The sequence below is a fragment of the Panthera pardus genome, unplaced genomic scaffold (genome assembly GCF_024362965.1).
Source record: "Panthera pardus isolate Hobbes unplaced genomic scaffold, ASM2436296v1 HiC_scaffold_27, whole genome shotgun sequence".
In the NCBI taxonomy this organism is placed as follows: domain Eukaryota; kingdom Metazoa; phylum Chordata; class Mammalia; order Carnivora; family Felidae; genus Panthera; species Panthera pardus.
Genome location: NW_026526843.1, coordinates 119,778,960 through 119,797,457, shown reverse-complemented (window position 1 = coordinate 119,797,457; position 18,498 = coordinate 119,778,960). Strand labels below are relative to the sequence as shown.

The window sequence follows — 18,498 nt, the reverse complement described above, 5'->3', positions numbered from 1 at the left end:
GGCAGACCTGTCTTAGCTGTGAAATGTTGCAACCAGATTGTAAAGAAATCCCAGAGAAGATTTCCAACCACTTGTGCGCCCACCATTCTGGCTGAGAGGCGAAGATTTTCCAAGTGTTGTAAGAAGATGCCTGTGCTGTGTTCCTAGCATTCAAGGCTGCATCTGAAGCTCCGGTTGGTTCTAAGTCTTTGAAATTTTTTTTTAATGTTTATTTATCTTTTAGAGAGAGAGAGAGAGAGAGAGCACAAGTGAGGGGGGGCAGAGAGAGAGGGAGACACAGAATCCGAAGCAGGCTCCAGGCTCGGAGCTGCCAGCACAGAACCCGAGGCGGGGCTAGAACTCACGGACTGTGAGATCATGACGTGAGCCGAAATCAGACGCGTAACCGACTGAGCCGCCCAGGTGCCCCTGAAATTGTGTTTTCTTGTAGACATACTCCAATAGCTACAGAAACCAGCTCCCTGTTGAGGACGATAGAATTTGTTGCTTTACACGGACTCTAAGATTGCCAACGCCTCTCCCTCTGGCTAGAGCCAGATAGAGATCCCCTGCTGACTACCAGGAAATGGGGAGTGCTGTAGATCAAATTCCCCGCTTACATAATACGACAGCAAGATCAGTTGCGTGCACATGATCGCCAGGGGTTCCCCTTTCCCCTGACCCTTGAAACGGAGCAGAGTTCCTGAAAACATTCCAGTCGAAATGATAAGGCCAGTTCATATGGTCCTGGAAGAAAGCCGTTGCAGGTGAGTTATTGATTGTTTACCCTGAGACTACTTTCTGGTTTGGCCTAAAACCTTGTCGTTTGTGGGAAGGAAAGGCTCTTTGCTATTAACTCCCGATTCTGTAAGCCTTCGCATGGCGACAGAGTTTCGTTCAACCTGCGGCGAGCCTCGGTTTCCCTTGGGATTCCGTGCGGCTTGGCTGGAGGGCCTTCTCTCCAACACGGCGGGGCCCCATCGTCTCTTGGCTTCTGTCTCCTCCAACATGAGCGCGTTTCTTGAAGCTTCTGGTGCCTATTTGTTTTTCTCTTGCGTTTCCTTTGTGTCCATTCATTGTAAAAGAGAAGAACCATTCTGGGGGCGCCTGGGCGGCTCAGTCGCTTAAGCATCTGACTTCAGCTCAGGTCATGATCTCACGGTTCGTGGGTTCGAGCCCCACATCCGGCTCTGTGCTGACAGCTCGGAGCCTGGAGCCTGCTTCAGGTTCTGTGTCTCCCCCTCTCTCTGCCCCTCCCCTGCTCATGCTCTGTCTCTCTTGGTCTCAAAAATAAATTTAAAAAATAATACAAAGAAAAAGGGAAGAACCATTCCGGAAACTTCCCTCCATCTCCGCCTGGGGAAGAGTCCCTGAGACGGTCCTGGGCTACAGACATTTGCTCAGGCTCCTTCCTCTCGGTGGTCCTGGCTGTTTTAGGATGAGAACACCCGTGTCCTTTGGTGTGTGGATGTGCACAGTTTCCTCAGTGGTGACATCTTTCTGGGCTTGTCCACCACCTTCTTTGCCCCTCAAGAAGCATTAGCAAAAGCTCCAAATGTGTCAGACGAGGTCTGTGAAGAGGAAGTATAATCGTTGTGTGGTTTGAATCATTCCCGTAGTTTCTTGGTCCAGCATTGCATTTGCTGGATTGGATGACTTCACACATCACACATGGCATAAACTCACACACACACACGATCACCTTGAGTTTTACCTCTGTGCACATCAGGGGACGTACCAAGACTATGGAAATTACAGTATCCGTAATTACGTACTGAAAAAAAAAAAATCAAACTTTTCCAAGAATTGGCTTTGGCTGAACCATCCTGAAGAGAAAAGTTCTTTTGACTTTTGCGACAGACTAACTCCAAGCCTGGTGAGCAAACACTGGCAGGACACAGAGAGGCAGAGCATGAACAGGGGAGGGGCAGAGGGAGAGGGAGACACAGAATCTGAAACAGGCTCCAGGCTCTGAGCTGTCAGCACAGAGCCCCACGGGGGGCTCGAACCCACGGACCGTGAGATCATGACCTGAGCTGAAGTCAGACACTTAACCGACCGAGCCACCCAGGCGCCCCGGGAAAGTAATGCATTAATACCTCCTAATTACATTAATATTTTTTATTTTTTTAAAAATTTATTTTTTTAATGTTTTTATTCATTTTTTGAGAGAGAGTCAGAGCATGAGTGGGGGAGGGGCAGAGAGAGAGAGAGAGAGAGAGACAGAATTCGAAGCAGGCTCTAGGCTCTGAGCTGTTAGCCTATTTTTGCATTTGGTCTGAATGTAACGATCCTTATTTTCATCCACCAAAAAAAAAAAAAAATCTTCCTATCATTTATCCGCACTTTGCATGATAGACAGCTCTAAATGACAGAAAGCAGGGGCAAAGTACAAATAAATGAGGCCTTTGGAAAATTTTCTACTTACGGTTTGAACAGCCCATCACCTCCAGCAGCTGGCTCTTGTGCTGATAGGAAGATTTTTTTTTTTTTTTTTTTTTTTGGTGGATGGGAATAAGGATCGTTACATTCAGGCCAAATGCAAAAAGCAAACGGTGAATGCCTTCTGTGGCATTTCTCCACAAAATAACGATTTCCCCCCATGCTGCCGCAGACGAGGATTTACACAGCAAATGATGTTTCAGAAGTGAGCTAAGTATTTGCATTGGTGTGTTAGTAACTTTTCTGCTGCCATATAAGACAGCATCTTAAATCCACGTTGCCTAATGGGCACACACTTCTCTGTGTCTTTATAATCTTCCAATCAGATCATATGTATGAGGTTTGTTCGTGAATTGACATTGGGATCACCATTACCAATATTAATGGGGTGTTTAGGAAGCATTTCAGCTCAGCTTCCATAAAATCGTACACAATAGTGTCTGGATTGTTCCCAGGTCTCCATTTTCCCCCTAGTCGACCCTTCTACGTCTCTGCTAGGCATCGTTGCAGAAACCAAACGCTCAACTGTATTTGCAAGAGATGTGTTTACCCAACAAAGTTGCTGATTTATCGGTTGAGCGAGTTGGACGATGTCCTACGTGATCCCTCTCTGGCTCAGGGAAAAGGTGACATTTTCTCTCTATCGAAAGCACCAAAATAATCATTGTGGACAAACAGAGACGTGGAGAGTGAATCATTGCCTGTGGGGAATTAAATTTCCCCCCTCGTGTCAATGTTTCACGTCGCCTGCATCAGGCTAATCCTTGCACGGCGCTCTGTTTACTCAATCGTCGCTCATCTGCTATTGTCGTAACCTCAAGATTATATATTTGGACTTCTCGCGTTTTGGGGTAATAACGCCTTCCTCTTCCCTCGTACAAGAGTTCCACAGACACGAACACCAACTCGAACATTTGAGGTATTTGTCAAGAAGTGGGATGGGGGGAGGACATGGAAGGTGAGATCAAAATGGCCCCAGGCAATGTTATGAGAAAGGATGTTATGAAATTAGTTAGCAGGCAATCTTATCTACTCCGTTCTCATCGATTTTGAATTATCTGTCTTATTGATTCCAACCCAGGAATTAGAACACCATTTCCTAAACTATAATTTTCTATTTTACACAGTAATAATAGTAAGGCTTCCGTGCAATAATGTTAAGCTATATAATCGATAGTAAAAAATTCTACAGTAAAAATCCTGAATGATGGGGACATTCATTTACTTATTTTTCTTTTTTTTTTTTAATGTTTTAGTTATTTTTGAGACAGAGAGAGACAGAGCATGAGCAGGGAAGGGGCAGAGAGAGAGGAGACACAGAATCGGAAGCAGGCTCCAGACTCTGAGCCATAGCACAGAGCCCGATGCAGGGCTTGAACCCACGAGCCGTGAGATCCTGACCTGAGCCGAAGTTGGACACTTAACCAACTGAGCCACCCAGGCGCCCCATTTACTTACTTTTCACCATCACAGGAAAACATTCGAGTGTCCCTATTCTGGGAAAACCGATGGCTATCAGAAACCCGGTGTTTGCCACGGCGACCAGGGAAAACACAGATCTTCCTCGCAAAACCCGACAAGCAGCCAACGTGCACAATGGAAGGGACACATAAGTGATAATCACAGGTGAGCTGGGGGGACAGTCCCCCTGGCAGGCCTGCAAGGTGGGCTTGGCCTCAATATGAGTAATGGGTCCTTCCCAGTGTAACCTTGACTGTCCTCAGCACCCTGGAAACAGCCGGTGTGGGCGAGATCCCTGAGTCTTAGTGGGAGAGAGTGATGTCCACCTGGTACAGAGACGTGACATTTGGCTCGTCCCACTGTGAGACTCCCATCTTGCTGCTCTCATGCGATAGAGACAGGGGACCCCTCCCATTTCCAGATAAAGAAACTCAGGCACATCAAGGGTCCATAACTTTGCCAAGAAGCCACAGCCATGAGGCAGCAGACTCAGGATGGCCTGGCCTTCAGTAGCCGTCCAGGTACCAAGATGCATTGGCATAGCCGGTCCCGTTAATGTCTCTTTTCTGGTCGGAAGTGACACCACTTATTTCAAGCGATGTAACTTCGTCCGTGATGACTCCTGCTGTGCTGTTAATGCCGACATTCAGTTGGTCACCAAGCCTCCTCCAGTCCGCTCCATTAATGCGTTTTTCTATCCCGCTCTCCTGGCCACCCTATCTTACTCTTGCCACCAAAGCTCTTCCAGCCGAGATCAGGTCGTCTCATCTTATTGCTTGAGACGGAACCAAAGCTTCCTAACTGCCGGCTCAGTCCTTGCTCTTCTCACTGGGCATCGGCATCCCAGCCCCCGCTCTGGACTCACCGCCCATCATCATATGACCTCATCATGGAAGCTCTCACCTGTTTCTTCTGACACTGTCCTCCTTTTCCCCCATCCCATTCCCTCTACACTCTAGGCATTCTCCACATTATCAGCCCCACCAAATGACCAGCCACGGTCACTCACATTCTCCTCGCTTGCTATGGAAATACTTTTCTGCCTTCTCTTCCATCCCTAAGCAACAGGAGCAAGACCTTTCATGGGATTTTCCTTGTGGACCAACGTCACAAAACTCAAGCCTAAATCAGGACTCAACTGACCTGCCATGATGGTTCAAACCCCTGGCCACAGTGGGGAACAGTCACTTCCTTCCCGAGTCAGAATCAACGTTTTAACAAGATCCCCGGGTGACTGTGTGCGTATCTGGGCAGCATGTTAAAGCACACTGTTTTGTGTTCATGGTGGTAAGAACACTTACGATGAGATTTACTCGTTGCCACTTAATGTGCCCAGGGCATCACTGTTGAACGACATCTCATTCTAGACCCCTCATTTAGGTGAAATTCTGCAGTTTCTGTCACTCTCTGGCTGGCTTATTTCAGTGAGCATAATGTCTTAAAAGCTCATCCGTGTCATTGCCTATGGCAGGATTTTGGGTTTTTTTAAGGGATGAATAGTCTCCCATTGGATGCATACACCACCCTGTCTTTATTGCCCCCAACTTTATGGAGATACAATTAATAGATGAGACTGTGCATATTTAAGGTGTTCAATGTGATGCTTGGATGCATGGCTGAATGTCTTGAATTTGACATTTGCAAAGCAGATGCCATTTCCCCCTAAAATTACAGGCTTGCTCATGCTCTGGGGCTCCCTTGCTGTCTTCACCATGTTCAGGCACCGGGATGTAATGCTCACAGACATTTCTGCCTCTTCAGTCCCGGTAGTTACAGGAGCCAAGGGCAGGCTGCCCTAAAATGTGCCACTTTTGCATACTGATAGTTTAGATACAAATCGTGTAACAGTCACTCAGATCCTCCTCTGTCCCCTCGCAGGCAGGACATCAGGGTCCGACAGGGAAGGTGCCCTCCCTGTTTCAGAGCATAGGGAGATACCCTTGCCACCAGAGATGGGAAATTTGGAGCCAAGAGGGCTGTTATTTATATAATGCTTGTTACTTTTGACAAATTTACTGTAGCCCCAATGCTGTTTAGAATTCCTTGCTAACTGGAGCCCCCAGAGTTATGTCCTTTGTCTTACGAATAACTCACAGATTTACTCTCTGTCTGAAAAGCATAAAAACTGCCCTCCTTCCTCATTTCTTTACATCTTAATTTCATTATTATCCTCTCAGCACAGAGCCTGACGCAGGGCTCGAACCCACGAACCGTGAGATCATGACCTGAGCCGAAGTCGGGCGCTCATCCGACTGAGCCACCCAGGTGTCCCTGTTTTTTTTTTAAGTTTTTTAAAAAAATTTTATTATTTATTTTGAGGAGGGGTGGGGAAGAGGAAGAGACAGAGTAGGAGAGACAATCCCAAGCAGGCTTCTCGCTGTCAGTGCAGAACCCAGTTCAGGGCTTGAACTCGCAAATCGTGAGATCATGATCTGAGCCAAAATCAAGTGCTTGATGCTTAACCGAGTGAGCGTCCCTGGCGCCCCAATCTATCTCATTTAAATTTAATCCTTAGTGCAGCTGGGAGAACTTGAGGGGTAGAGGAAGAGTTTATCCTCCCCTTCAGAGACATAGTGATGTGATTTCTACCTGATTGCCCACACCCACCTCCACTTTTCCTGATTCCATCTTGGACGACGACTGTTCTCCCGTCTTGCAGATGGTGCCTTCTCATTGGGTCTTCCCATGGTGGAAGAAAAGAGAGCTTGGGCGTCTCTTCCATTTCCTATCAGGGCACGAATCCCATCATGGCGGCCCCACTGTCATGCCCTCAATCCAATGACCTCGCAAAGGCTCCCGCCTCCCAACCATCCCATTGTTGGTTACGGCTTCCACATACAAATTTTGGGAGGGACACACATTCAGCCCACAGCAATGTTTTCATGCCTGAGCACGTATCGCCTGTAGGCAGATGGTCAAAAGGGAACAAACGAACAAAATAAACACCACCAGCTAATTAATTCCATGCACAACTTAACTGCTTTCCAGTGCAGAAAATCACATAGTATCAACTGACAAAAGTAGAATATAAAATTCTATGTTATGGGAAACACATCTCAAAACACCTCCTCCAAATGGAACAATATGCAGCAAAATATTAGCTGTGTTCATCACGTGGCTGTGAGCTTGTGAGGAAATTTTCTTAAACAAAATTGTCTTATAACAGTTGTACATACCATAAAACTCATCCCTTTATAGTTTTTTAATGTTTATTTATTTTTGAAAGAGAGAGAGACAGAGTGTGAGTGGAGGAGGGGCAGAGAGAGAGAGACAGGGACACACAGAATCTGAAGCAGGTTCCAGGCTCTGAGGTGTCAGCCCAGAGCCCGACGAGGGGCTCAGACTCAAAAAATGTGAGATCATGACCTGAGCTGAAATTGGATGGACACTTAACCGACTGAGCCACCCAGGAGCCCCCAGATTCACTCCTTTAAAGGGCATAATTTCGTGGGTTTTAGTATATTTACAATGTCGCAAGATCAAGCACAGTTAATGCTAGAACATTCTCAGCACCCCCTAAAAGGAACCCGGTCGTCATGAATATCCCCCCAAGTCACCCACCAATCTGTTTTCTGCCTCGTTGGATTTGCCAAACCTGGACTTTAATATCTTTTTTTGGTTTTCCAAAGTTTTCTATGATGTGAGCATGTTACTTTCACTCCCCATAATCAAAATAATTGCATATTAAAGTTTCTCCTGATAAAAGGATGTGTAAAGGTAAAGTCTGAAGTCACGAACACCAAGAACAGATGAGCTGAGCTTTGAACATCATGGTCCTGAGAAACGAACCACGTGTCTGCTTGGTCCGTCCTCGTCCAGGCTCACATTTTTTCCCCCTCTCAGCTTTGCTTTCTCAGGTGGGTGCACTTTCTGAGTAATGTTGACAATTTTGTCTTGCAATCAAGAAGCCGATTCTTCCCAAAGTTTGGCATGTTTCAAGTCTGTGTCTACCCAAGGGGCTGCCACTAAAGATTATTTGTCTGGACAAATTTGCTTAGATCAGCAGAGCTTGCAACAGTTGTATAAACAACACCAATTAAAAGCAGAGACTCACAAACACTGTTGCCTTCACTTAAGGGGATAAATATCAGCTGAACTGTGTGCGGGCCCTTCAGCTGGGATCCAAAGACTAGTGTGGGACCCCACAGACAAGAGCATGCTCGTGATATGATACTATGATATGGTATAATATAATATGATATAATGATATAAGATGGTGATGGAATAGGATATGATATAGTCTGATATGCTATAGTGTGATATAATGATATGATATATCATGACATACTATAACGTGATATGATATAATATGATATGATAATGTATCATATATGATATGATACATCAATATGTAACATAATGACGTGGAATGATATATGATATGATACAATAATATGATGCAATATAATGATATAGAATGATATGATAGAATATGATATGATATAGTATGAAATGATATAATAATATACAATATAACACAACACAATATAATATGATATGATCCAATGTAATGATATAAGATGATATGATAGGGGCATCTGCTTTGGCTCAATTGGTTAAGCGTCCAACTTCAGCTCAGGTCGTGATCTCATGGTTTGTGAGTTCGAGCCTTCAGTCGGGCTCTGTGCTGACAGCTCAGAGCCTGAAGCCTGCGTCGGATTCTGTGTCTCCCTCTCTCTCTGACCCTCCCCGACTCACTCTGTCTGTCTCTCAAGAATAAATAAACATTAAAAAAATTAAAAAAAAGATGATACGATAGAATATGCTATAATAATATGATATAATAGAATGTAATGATATAATGTGATATGATACAATATAATACAATAATATAATATAATATAATGATATAATATGATGTGGTACAATACAATCTGATACACTAATATGATATACTATGATATAATAGTATATGGTATAATATACTGATATAGTATGATATGATATAATAATATAATACAGTATAATATAATATGACACAATGTTATGAAGTAATATGATATACTATGATATAATACATATGATATAATAATATGATATATGACATCATATAATATGATATAATTAATATAACATATAGTAATATGACATAATCAATATAATGTATGACATAATGGCAAATCTTGGTCATTGATTAGGACAGAACCAGTGGACGTAGGATATAAGGTAAAAGCTTCTAGGAATCTGCAGAGTAGAGGCACAGGGGAGTCAATGAAATAATTCCAAGAAATCCAAGTGCAGGCAGGACCAGCTAATCTGAATAATGTGCTTATTGGTAAAGGCTTCCCTGAAAAATATTAAAACATAAACCACATATAAGAGGCAGACCACCCTATGCAATTTTTGTAACGCCTTTTGAATCTCTGGTGACTTGAACATTAAAAGTTCACCAATGTTTAAAAGGAGGAGCCACATGAGCGTAAGAACGTGTATCTGTTTTCTGTTTTTCTCACGTTTTAAGTGACAGAATGATTCTCATGTGTCACTGGAGTTGGAGGGAGCTTTGGAGATTATCTGACCCAGACCATGATACTAAGAACCACAGGTTTCTTCTTTCTTTCCTTTCTTTCTTTCTTCCTTCCTTCCTTTCTTTCTTTCTTTCTTTCTTTCTTTCTTTCTTCTTCCTTTGTCTTTCTTTCTTTCTTTCTTTCTTTCTTTCTTTCTTTCTTTCTTTTCTTTCTTCCTTTGTCTTTCTTTCTTTCTTTCTTTCTTTCTTTCCTTTCTTCCTTTGTCTGTCTTTCTTTCTTTCCTTTCTCTTTCTTCTTTCTTTCTTTCTTTCCTTTCTTCCTTTGTCTTTCTTTCTTTCTTTCTTTCTTTCTTTCCTTCCTTTGTCTTTCTTTCTTTCTTTCTTTCTTTCCTTTCTTTCTTTCTTTCCTTTCCCTTTCTTCTTTCTTTCTTTCTTTCTTTCTCTTTCTTCATAATATTAAGGTCAGATCATTGGTAGAGAAAAAAAGAAAAACAGTTCTTGATTAATTTCTTGGATTGGAGGCCTGGGCCCCTCCCTGCGTAAGGTCAGAGAAAAACCAGCAAAATATTCGTGCAATTTGTATTCTGGGAATGTGAGTCGTGTTTTCTTTTTAGGTTTCGCTTCTATGTTTGCAATCTCAGAGTTCGGGATTTATGACCATTGGGCGTGGGGGGTGGGGGGCGATGGGGCAGATCCCACGATGTGCAGATCCGTCACGGCAAGAAGACTGTGGGCACACAGACTGGGTAGAAACAGTTTCAGGAAAGTTCGACAGTGCTGCTGGTCAGGAGTGTTCACCCCCAAACGCACTCCCTAAGAATTAAGGACGAGCTAAGAAGACAGGCCATGTGGGAAGGAGAATCGTAAGAGGTACGAGGTGTATGTCACAAGGACAGCACAATGTAACCCTAAATCCTAATGAGCACCACCTTGCTTTATGATATCCCGCTCATGGCTCAAATCTTGAGGGAACTTTCCATCGGTCGGACAGCGCTCTCCAGGTGCCAAGGAGTTAACGATTCTCAGATTGGATCCCTTTCTGTGGCCCCAAGTCCCTGCCACACGGAACCTCCATGGGCGCACACGCTGTACCCAGCTCTCCTAAAAACCCAAGGTCACAGAGTCAAGGGTTCACCGAGTGCTGTCTCAACATCCTGTTTGAGCGTGAAACCGCTTGGCTCAGAATGTCCAAAACCCACCCGAGAAGGGGAGAATTTCACGAGTGGTGAGACAGATGCGAGTTTTTTGTTTTTATTTTACGAGACTCGGAAAATATTTAAAGACCCGCAAATTGGTTCTCAGAATTTCCGCGGGGGATTCACAGCAGATCCACACGAACTAAACCATACACGTCTACACAGGAAGCCTGGTTTCCTAGGAGAAATGCGTCGGACGGGACGGGAATTGGGTACCGGCTACACCTGCTGGAAGGCACTGAAGCTGCGATCAAAGCCCCTGTGAGTTGATGTCTGTTATCCCAATGCAAAACAACACTCACCATAAATTAGCAATCGACCTCCTCCTTTTGTAACACCCCCACCCTGTGCCAAACTCTAATCCCGAAGAAGGACTTATACAACTCCCAGGATATACCTTGTTCACATCACAGTGACTCACGATTTCTGTCCTAATTCGCCGTGTTCTGTATTCCGTGAAGACTGGGGAGGGGCGTTAGTAGGCTCATGCTTGGGCTCTGAGGAAATTCGTACGGAAACGCATTCAGGTAACGTTTCACATCCTGGGAATGCTGTCACGCTGCAGGGTCACTACACATGAAAGAGAATTCTTTTTTAAAAATTCTGAACGTTTATTTATTTTTGAGAGAGACAGAGACAGAATCTGAAGCAGGCTCCAGGTTCTGAGCTGCCAGCCCAGAGCCTGACGTGGGGCTCAAACCCATGAACTGTGAGATCATGACCTAAGCCGAAGTTGGATGCTTAACCAACTGAGCCACCCAGATGCCCCTGCAGGCAAAAAAATTTTCTTTGCCTATTGAGAGGTGAATACAGTGGATGGATACATAATTTTTTGTTTAATTTTGTTTAATTTTAATTTTTTTTAGCTTGCTTTAAGAAATTTTAATTAAATTTCCAAATTTGAGATCATTTGAGATTCACACGCTGTCATAAGGAATGACACAGAGACATCTCTGGTGCCCTTAACCTAAGTTCCCACCAATGGCAACATCTTGCGAACCCATAATATCACAGCCAGAATATTGACTTTGTTACCATCCAGACACAGAGCGTTCCATGGGTGCAAGGATCCACTGCTTTGCTCTGTTATAGCTCTGCCCGCCTGCAACCCCGTTTTAAGACCTGGAAACCACCAATGTGTTCTCTAGTTCCATCATTTTGTCATTTCTGGAACGTTCTAGAAGCAGATTCATGCAGGATGTAAGCTTTTGACATTGGCTGCTTTCATTTGGCATAATTTCTTTTTTCTTTTTTTTTTTGGAGATTCATCCAAATCGTTGAGTACAACGCTTCATTTCTTTTTGTGGCTATTTTTGTCAGGGGTGTGGGAAGCAACCCAAATTACTGTTTAGTAGACACACAGCTCGGGCCTGGATTTCTCCCTAGACCATAACTTTGCAGGGTCACACTCTTGCTGGACGGGTGCACACGTGGCCACACGCGGTCCCCCAAATGCAGATCTGCTCACAGAGCAACTATGGGCACACACACACACACACACACGGGCCTGTCTGAGGACTGTGGACACTGTCGGCAGGGGACAAAGGCATCAGCATCAGCACTGTCTTCATGGATTCACTGCAAAGTCACATCCAAGCTGGAGCCTTCCTCCCTGGACTGTGTGCATGAGTGTGGGTTCTGTGTCCACGTGTATCCCTTCTCTGCATGTCCCTGAGCTGACACTGTTGTTTGAGTGACCAATGTCACCGCTCCAGCCACATGGCTGATGGCTCAGCCCAGATCTAGGCAACTCCTCAGGGTGTTTTGCATTGCATTTTTTCTTTCTTTTTCAAATTTTTTTTTAATGTTTATTTATTTTTGAGAGAAAGAGTGCGAGCAGGGGAGGAGAAGAGAGAGAGGGAGACCCAGAATCTGAAGCAGGCTCCAGGCTCTGAGCTGTCAGCACTGATGTGGGGCTCGAACTCATGAACTGTGAGATCATGAGTTGGATGCTTCACTGACTGAGCCACCCAGGCACTCATACACACACACACACACACACATGTATATGTATATACATATATATGCATATACTCATGGGTATACATATACATGCATATACACATGTATATATAGGTACATGTATATGTATATACACACATATATGTGTCTGTCATATGTACACGTGTATTGTATATTCTAGGTACACATATATACATGTATATGTGTGTGTATTATAAGTACATGTGTATGTACATACACGCATATAGTGTGTATTATACGTACATATATATGTATATATACACATATGTGTGTATATTAAGGTCCATATATATACATGTATATATGTGTATATTCTCAGTACACATATATGTATATACACATGTGTATGTGTGTATATTAAGGTACATATATGTGCATATGTGTGTATATTATAGGTGTATATATACATGTATATGTGTGTATAGTATAGGTGCATGTATATGTATATACACATGTATACGTGTGTATACTATAGGAACATATGTTTATATACACATATATGTGTGTATATTAAGGTACGTATATATGTGTATACACATGTATATGTGTATATTATAGGTACATATATACATACACATGTATGTGTGTATATTATAGGTACCTATATATGTATATACACACGTATAAGTATGTATGTTATAGGTACATGTATATACACATATATGTGTGCATATTATAGGTACACATATATGTATATACACACATATATATATGTGTATATTATAGGTACCTATATATGTATATACACATGTATATGTGTATATTATAGGTACTATATATATATGTACATGTATAAGTATTATACTTATATACTATATATATATATAAGTACTATATAGGTACTATATATATATATGCACATGTATAAGTGTGTATTATAGGTACATGTATATACACATATGTGTGTGCATATTATAGGTACACATATTTGTATATACACATGTATAAGTGTGTATATTGTAGGTACATGCATATGTATTTACACATGTGTATGTGTGTATATTATAGGTACTCATATATATACATGTATATGTGTGTATATTACAGGTACATATATAAATACACACATATATTTGTGCATAGTATAGGTATATATACATATATAAACACATATACATCCATTTTGCTGAAGTAATTGCAACCACAAACTAAGGAAGTAAATGTAGTTGTACATCATGTGATATATACACACAGACAAGTATACACGTAAACACACACGTGTCGTGTACAGGCACACACATATGTGTATATACGCACACACCTATTTTGCATACAGGCATACACACACACACAAATACACGCCAATGTACATCCATTTGTTGAAATAACCCAAAGGCTGAGTTAAACAAAAAAATAAATTGAAGGGAGTGCCTGGGTGGCTCAGTCAGTTAAGTGTCCAACTTCCGTTCAGGTCATGATCTCCCAGTTCCTAAGTTTGAGCCCCGAGTCAGGCTCTGTGCTGACAGCTCAGAACCTGGAGCCTGCTTCAGATTCTCTCTCTCTCTCTCTCTCTCTCTCTCTCTCTCTTTATGCCCCTCCCCCACTCGCTCTCTCTCTCTTGCAAAAATAAATAAACATTAAAAAAAATTATAAAAATCAAACTGAGAAACCAGAGGGCGATTCCAAGCTCAGAGAAGTAAAAACAGAATGGCAAATACTTCAAGTTTAAAAGTCACGGATCAACGGATGAGCTGTTTCCAAACCCCAGGAAGGAGTGTTTTGGGGAGATAGGGCTGAGTCACATTTGAAGAAATAATCCTTGCTCATTTTGCAAGACTCAGAGAACACTTTCATCCTCCCGCTCGAAACGCGTGCTTTGGAAGGTAAACACACAACCAAATGCATCTAAGTGAGGCACACGGCGGATGTTCGAAAACAGAGAGGTGAACTTGAAATATCCAGAGTGAAAACTTCAGGTCACGTCTGACGCAGCCAGCAGGACTTGGAGAGGGTGTGTGTAGATGCAGGGACAATGTCTTTAAGGCACAGAAGACAACTGGCTGGGTCTGCTGTGAGTCCAGAGGAAATACACAGGGTGTTTCTTCCCACTGCCCACTGACAGTGTCCACGTCAGAAGAAGGCAGAGGTGAAGGGCAGCTGCTGTGAGCAACAGACCTCGTAAATCCCCTGGCCTCCACTGCCACCACCACCAGCAATAAAATGGTGACTCATTGCAGGGCGTGAGGCAGGTGGAAATCACATCAGACTGGAGGATGCTTTGGAGGGGACACATGGACCAGTGGGCGTTAACCTGAGCCATGTCTTCGACAAGAGGGCAACCGGATGGCTTTATTAGTCATCTGCCGACATCGTAACGTGTATTAGCCGCCAGGTTAATCGCGGGAATAACGCACAATGAAAACACAGCTTTCTCTTCAAAAAAAGAAACGGGCAGGAGTCTTAAAAATAAAAACGTAGTTGTAAACAGATGGAATTAACAGAAGTGAAGGAAATAGTTGGCTAATAGTACGAGGGGCGCCTGGATGGCTCAGTCGGTTGAGCATCTGACTTTGGCTCAGGTCACGTTCTCATGGTTCGTGAGTTTGAGCCCCACGTCGGGCTCTGTGCTAACAGCTCAGAGCCTGGAGCCTGATTCAGATTCTCTGTCTCTCTCTCTCTCTGCCCCTCCCCTGCTCATGCTCTGTCTGTCTGTCTCTCTCAAAAATAAACATTAAAAAAAAAGAAAGTTTGAAAAAAACACACAACACAACATTTACACCAATCGTCAGCTCTCTAATCTATCAAAACGGACCAATGCTATCTCTTAATCCATTTGAGCTCCTAAGACTGGGGTCACAATCAAGGTCCTTGCTGTTTACAAAGGTCTGAAACTAATAACAGAAAAACACTTCACAGGGAAAATCTAGGAAAAAGACGACACAAAAAAACAAACGAGTCCACTTGGAGACAAACTTTGTGTAGCCGTATTCACAATGAGCAAAAAAGCCTCTAAGAAATGAAAAGACACAACGTTAGCACGAAGTTATCAAAATATGTGGGGTGCCTGGGTGGTTCAGTCAGTTAAGCACCCGACTTCGGCTCAGGTCATGATGTCACAGTTCATGAGTTTGAGCCCCGCGTCAGGCTCTGTGCTGACAGCTTGGACCCTGGAGCCTGCTTTGGATTCTGTGTCTCCTTCTCTCTCTGCCCTTCCCCTGCTCCCCCTCCCCTGCTCTCACTTTGTCTCTCCCCAAAAATGAATAAAACATTTTAAAAAAATGTCGCCAAAAAGTTACAAAAACACTAAACTTCTCTGCAACTGGAAGCCTGGCTCGTCAGTATACCAAGCCCAGGAATATGTTGTCTGCCCCACCTGCCTCCCACAGGTCCCGGCTCAGGGTGAATCCTGCCTTCAAAGGAAAGAGAGATAATCTCTTCTATTTCTGTTTGTTTTTCTTTTCTTTTTTTTGTGGTTGTTGTTTGCAGTTGAAATTGACTTCTGCCTCTGTCCTTTCTCCTTCCCCGTGAATGTGAGTGAGTGTGCACTCCACTCACCCCACACCTGCAAGAACAGCCCCACACACAGCACACACAACCCCTCCACTCTGTGCCAGGGTCTGCAAACACCCGGCCACAGGGCTCTCCTGTCGCCCGCGTGTTTTCTCGGCACTACAGGACGCGGCCTCAGCGATGCCAGCCATGCCCGCTGCCGGCTGGGAAGAGGCGCGTCCCTCCAGTGCTTTCACCAGCCAGCCAGCCCCTTGCAAAGCGAAAGCCGCCTGGCGAACAGGAAAACACGGCCCAAATCAAAACCAGATGCGTGCCGCCTTGAGCTGCCCTCCCTGCTCCCCTTCCCCTCCGTCTCATTTTACGCGTCTTCTAAAATGGATACGACTCCCCCAAATCCCTTTGCACGGCCGGCCGCCTCTCCTGTTCATTTGGGACCACACGGCCTAGGCGGGCGGGTCAGGAGATTCCCCTGCTGTGACTCAGCGAAGGCGGCTGAACTTTATCGTTTGGGCGACGAAGCGTCTGGAAGAAATCAGACACATGGACCGGTTTCTACATACCGATGCACGCAGTAGCTTGCGAGCAATTTATGTGTTTCCCCCCCAACCCTTCTTTGTCTGGCTTGTGCACACCCAGTGGGAAAATCTCGAACCCAGGCGACGACACCCATGGTTTTTGTGCATCGGACACTTGTGTGAAATGGGGAGAAACATCTTGTCTTTGCGGTTTTCTAGAAGATGCCGTGCTAGACAAGTAAGAATGCATCTGGTCTGTGAAATTCACAGAGAGAGAGAGTGTGAGCAGGGGAGAGGCAGAGAGAGAGGGAGACACAGAATCTGAAGCAGGTTCCAGGCTCTAAGCTGTCAGCACAGAGCCCGATGCAGGGCTCAAACTCACGGACTGTGACCTGAGCTGAAGTCGGACGCTTAATGGACTGAACCCCCCAGGTGCCCCAATACTGTTTTCGTTTTTAAAAATAAACTTTAGGGGTGCCTGGGTGACTCAGTCCGTTGAGCATCTGACTTCGGCTCAGGTCATGATCTCACAGTTCATGGGCTTGAGCCCCTGCCTGGGGCTCTGTGCTGACAGCCCAGAATCTGGAGCCTGCTTTGGATTCTGTGTCTCCCTCTCTCTCAGCCCCTCCCCCACTTGCTTGCTCTGTGTCTCTGAAAAATGAATAAACATAAAAAAATTTAAAAAACCCAAAAGCAAAGTAAGTCAATCAAAGTTTTTTAGGTTTGCCGTATAGACAAGCCAGCTCTCAGGGGAATAGAACTTTTCATGGCTTGTCTCTGATTCTCTCTCTCTTTCTCTCTCTTTTTCCTTTTTAGTAACAGTCCTTTGACCCAGGTGGTCTTGTTTTCAGGACAATACAGAATATTTTTAACTGTACTATATATAAAGGGATGAACAATACTGGATCCATTGGGAGTTGACTTCGCCTGGTGTCTACAGAGAAATCTAGTTCAGCCGCACCCCATAAATAAAAAACACTTCTTGCTTGGTTTTGCTACAGAATTACGACCTCCATGTTTATTTTACCTCATGTGAACTTTCAAGTTGTTGTTCAATTTATGAAGCACTTTAAAAAGAAAAAAAGATCACATCGAAAGAAAACAATGATGAAGCACAGACATGGAAGACTTCCAGCCAAAAAAATGTGTCTTGACCAGACTTCACCAGAAGAAATTCCATTGACCTAATTCAGGAAGGGATCGGCTAATATTCCCAAATTATGGATGCCTCTGGGGGCTGGTGTCATCCAAAACTATTTTTTTATAACATCCTGGCATTTGTTAAAGCAAATCATTGAAAGGAGCATCTATGGGGATGATTCTGTGGCTTCTCTTATAATGAGTGGAAGTCCATGTTGCAAGACTTTGCTCCTTAAACAGATCTGAGATGGTTTTCTTTTCTTCCTTTTCTTCTGTTGTGTTTTTAAACTTTTGATGTATTGTTTTACCCTGTTTTGGTTCCAGGAACATCCATGTTCACGAAGAGTGGGTGCCTTTTATCCAGCGCCCTTACAGATGCTGAGCACGGTTGTCCTTCCCCAACCCATGGAGACAAGGGGTTGGCACAATCTTGAGGATGACGTTCCAATCCTACTTAACAATGGTGTTGCTTAACCTTCTCTGTGCCAGGCACCTAGTACTGGCTCCCTGAACGCTCTTTCCCTCAACACGCTGTTAGATACAGTAAATCTCCAACTGGGTTCCACGATAGCCTATTAAAACACATTCATGTTGCAGAGCCCATCTGACTTCGCCACCAATCCCAACACTGAACGCAAAGTGACACCAACCATCAGGCATTCTTGCTGTGAATCATAGCAACGAAAGAGAAGAACTTGGTAGAAATAGGAACAATCCCTTTGCAATGTGCGTGTTCTGATCTTGTGGCCACGGAAATCTGACTGTTGTGTTCGTTGCCTAGATGTTCACAGAGGAGAATGTGAGGCTAACTCTCGACTTCCGATGACATGTTTTGGAGCCTTCAGCTTTCTGGAAGCAGCCGGAC

General features: G+C 43.9%; 1 long non-coding RNA gene across 1 annotated transcript; it reads left to right on the top strand.

The window, feature by feature from the left end:
- The first annotated feature begins 391 nt into the window (after positions 1–391).
- On the top strand, positions 392–18,234 carry LOC128773865 (uncharacterized). The gene is made up of 2 exons (XR_008418343.1): positions 392–746; positions 17,310–18,234. It is a non-coding gene; the product is annotated as an uncharacterized LOC128773865 (long non-coding RNA).
- The last annotated feature ends 264 nt before the right edge of the window (positions 18,235–18,498 follow it).